This window comes from Protomyctophum parallelum, assembly GCF_964188405.1.
Source record: "Protomyctophum parallelum genome assembly, chromosome: 3".
NCBI classification, from domain to species: domain Eukaryota; kingdom Metazoa; phylum Chordata; class Actinopteri; order Myctophiformes; family Myctophidae; genus Protomyctophum; species Protomyctophum parallelum.
In genome coordinates, this window is record NC_139698.1 from 10,250,736 (window position 1) to 10,255,103 (window position 4,368).

Below are 4,368 nucleotides of genomic sequence, written 5' to 3' on the forward strand. Positions count from 1 at the left end.
ATTTTTTGTCGCGACTTTTTGTCGCGACTTTTTTGTCGCGACTACTTTGTCACGAGTTTTTGTCGAGTTTTTGTTGCGACTTTTTTGTGTGTGTGTGTGTGTGTTTGTGTGTGTCTGTGTGTGACTTTTGTCGCGACTATTTTGTCGCAACTTTTTGTTGCAACTTTTTGTTTTACGTTTTACTTTAATACGTTTTTACGTTTTACGTTTTACGTTTTACGTTTTACGTTTTACGTTTTACGTTTTACGTTTTACGTTTTACGTTTTACTTTAATACGTTTTTACGTTTTACGTTTTACATTTTTACGTTTTCCGTTTTTCCGTTTTTCCGTTTTTCCGTTTTCGGTTTTTACGTTTTCGGTTTTTCCGTTTTTCCGTTTTCCGTTTTCCGTTTTCCGTTTTCCGTTTCACGTTTTTCCGTTTTTCCGTTTTCCGTTTTTCCTTTTTCCGTTTTCCGTTTTTCCGTTTTCCGTTTTTAAGTTAAAGTTTTGAAGTTTTTACGTTTTACGTTTTCCCGTTTTCCGTTTTCCGTTTTCCGTTTTTCCGTTTTCCGTTTTTCCGTTTTTCCGTTTTTCCGTTTTTCCGTTTTCCGTTTTACTTGAATACGTTTTTACGTTTTACGTTTTACGTTTTACGTTTTTACGTTTTACGTTTTACGTTTTTACGTTTTTACGTTTTACGTTTTACGTTTTACGTTTTACGTTTTACGTTTTACGTTTTCTGTTTTTACGTTTTTACGTTTTTACGTTTTTACGTTTTTACGTTTTTACGTTTTACGTTTTACGTTTTACGTTTTACGTTTTACGTTTTTACGTTTTCCGTTTTTCCGTTTTTCCGTTTTCCGTTTTTAAGTTTTTAAGTTTTTAAGTTTTTAAGTTTTTCCGTTTTCCGTTTTCCGTTTTCCGTTTTTCTGTTTTCTCGAGGGCGCGAATTTTTCGTCGCGCTATCTCCGTTCTCCGGAAGTCTGGAACACTCTGGTGGAGCTGTTGCCCCCGCGACCCGACTAGGGATAAGCGGTTGAAGATGGATGGATGGATGAATGGAGACTGGGGTCCCAGTCCAGAGATGAAAATCATAATAAAATGGCCTAGGCTACTTTCTATCAATTTAATTTGGGGGTCCTTGAAATTAAAATAGCTGAGAAGCAATGGGTTAAACTGTAGACTATAGTTAATTGAAATTCACAAAATACAATAATGGCACATAAGCATTTTTGGAAACAGGGCTTGGTTTAGAAAAGCCTATATTTTGCGCTAAAGTAATTATTGAATAACATATAAATGTAGGCTTTAAGGCTAGAATGGCATTGTAGTTGACTGTAGTGAGAGGCGAGATTGTCTCTCCTTCATTGCGGGACTGCAGGACTAGTCTGGAGATAGTCGTGAATCAGCTTCAGTCAGTGTTTTGGTTCGTACCTGGAGTTGTGCATTATCTCCGCTGTGCACAGCAGCACAGGGGAACTGTCTTTAATATATCCATGGTCGTTTTCAGTTGCTTTCCATGTGCGACACAAAAGTACCATGTGTTTGTTTTGGTAATAGCCTACTGCAGGCGCAGCCACGCTGATTCACGTAATCGCGTAGGACAAAACGAAACCAGCCGGACAAACATTAATGGCATTTTCAAAATGTCCACAAGTTGCGACGGACCCGAGTGATTCTTGCAGCGCGCTGATAGCTAACACTAGTAGTGTGTGTGTGTGTGTGTGTGTGTGTGTGCAGTGTAGCCTAATGGGGCTTTGCTAGGCAGACAAAGTAACGCAACAGAGTTACAGAATCAAACCACTTTGCAACCAAACTACAATACACAATCTCTCTGGTGTTGTTCAATCATGACTGTGTGCTACACAGTGACAGATTTGTTATGCTCTGGACGTAACGTTCCTGAGCCGCGCGCAGGGGCGCATGTTAGGGGGAACACTAACATGCGTTAATTGCGTTAAATATTTTAACGCAATTAATTAACGCAATTGATTAATGCCATTAACGCGTTATTTTTGACAGTCTTAGTTTTTACGTTTTACGTTTTTACGTTTTACGTTTTACGTTTTTACGTTTTTACGTTTTACGTTTTACGATTTTACGATTTTACGTTTTACGTTTTACGTTTTACGTTGTTTTACGATTTACGTTTTTACGTTTTTACGATTTTACGTTTTAATGTTTTACGTTTTTACGTTTTTCGCTTTTCGTTTTTCGTTTTTCGTTTTTCGTTTTTTGTTTTTACGTTTTTACGTTTTACGTTTTACGTTTTACGTTTTTACGTTTTACGCTTTACGTTTTACGTTTTTACGTTTTTAAGTTTTTAAGTTTTTCCGTTTTCCGTTTTCCGTTTTCCGTTTTTCCGTTTTCCGTTTTCCGTTTTTCCGTTTTCCGTTTTCCGTTTTCCGTTTTCTCGAGAGCGCGAGTTTTTCGTCGCGCTATCTCCGTTTTCCCGTTTTCCCGTTTTTCCGTTTTCCGTTTTTCCGTTTTTCCGTTTTCCGTTTTTCCGTTTTTCCGTTTTCCGTTTTCCGTTTTCCGTTTTCCGTTTTCCGTTTTCCGTTTTCCGTTTTTCCGTTTTTCGTTTTCCCGTATTCCGTTCAAAATAAAAAAAACGATGGGCTATAACCCATGTTTTTTGAATTTTTCATTTTTTTCAAATCCTCAAAAATGATGAAAAACTGCGTGCTATAGTATGCCGTACGGTATGGGCTATAGCCCATGTAACTGCCGGGGACACTTGGTGTTAACTTAACTTTAATTGTTTTTCCGTTTTTCCGTTTTTCCGTTTTCGGTTTTTACGTTTTCGGTTTTTCCGTTTTTCCGTTTTCCGTTTTCCGTTTCACGTTTTTCCGTTTTTCCGTTTTCCGTTTTTCCTTTTTCCGTTTTCCGTTTTTCCGTTTTTCCGTTTTCCGTTTTTAAGTTAAAGTTTTGAAGTTTTTACGTTTTACGTTTTCCCGTTTTCCGTTTTCCGTTTTCCGTTTTTCCGTTTTCCGTTTTTCCGTTTTTCCGTTTTTCCGTTTTTCCGTTTTCCGTTTTACTTGAATACGTTTTTACGTTTTACGTTTTACGTTTTACGTTTTTACGTTTTACGTTTTACGTTTTACGTTTTTACGTTTTACGTTTTACGTTTTTACGTTTTTACGTTTTACGTTTTACGTTTTACGTTTTACGTTTTACGTTTTTACGTTTTTCCGTTTTTACGTTTTTACGTTTTTACGTTTTACGTTTTACGTTTTACGTTTCACGTTTTACGTTTTACGTTTTTACGTTTTTACGTTTTCCGTTTTTCCGTTTTTCCGTTTTCCGTTTTTAAGTTTTTAAGTTTTTAAGTTTTTAAGTTTTTCCGTTTTCCGTTTTCCGTTTTCCGTTTTTCTGTTTTCTCGAGGGCGCGAATTTTTCGTCGCGCTATCTCCGTTCTCCGGAAGTCTGGAACACTCTGGTGGAGCTGTTGCCCCCGCGACCCGACTAGGGATAAGCGGTTGAAGATGGATGGATGGATGAATGGAGACTGGGGTCCCAGTCCAGAGATGAAAATCATAATAAAATGGCCTAGGCTACTTTCTATCAATTTAATTTGGGGGTCCTTGAAATTAAAATAGCTGAGAAGCAATGGGTTAAACTGTAGACTATAGTTAATTGAAATTCACAAAATACAATAATGGCACATAAGCATTTTTGGAAACAGGGCTTGGTTTAGAAAAGCCTATATTTTGCGCTAAAGTAATTATTGAATAACATATAAATGTAGGCTTTAAGGCTAGAATGGCATTGTAGTTGACTGTAGTGAGAGGCGAGATTGTCTCTCCTTCATTGCGGGACTGCAGGACTAGTCTGGAGATAGTCGTGAATCAGCTTCAGTCAGTGTTTTGGTTCGTACCTGGAGTTGTGCATTATCTCCGCTGTGCACAGCAGCACAGGGGAACTGTCTTTAATATATCCATGGTCGTTTTAAGTTGCTTTCCATGTGCGACACAAAAGTACCATGTGTTTGTTTTGGTAATAGCCTACTGCAGGCGCAGCCACGCTGATTCACGTAATCGCGTAGGACAAAACGAAACCAGCCGGACAAACATTAATGGCATTTTCAAAATGTCCACAAGTTGCGACGGACCCGAGTGATTCTTGCAGCGCGCTGATAGCTAACACTAGTAGTGTGTGTGTGTGTGTGTGTGTGTGTGTGCAGTGTAGCCTAATGGGGCTTTGCTAGGCAGACAAAGTAACGCAACAGAGTTACAGAATCAAACCACTTTGCAACCAAACTACAATACACAATCTCTCTGGTGTTGTTCAATCATGACTGTGTGCTACACAGTGACAGATTTGTTATGCTCTGGACGTTCCTGAGCCGCGCGCAGGGGCGCATGTTAGGGGGAACACTAACATGCGT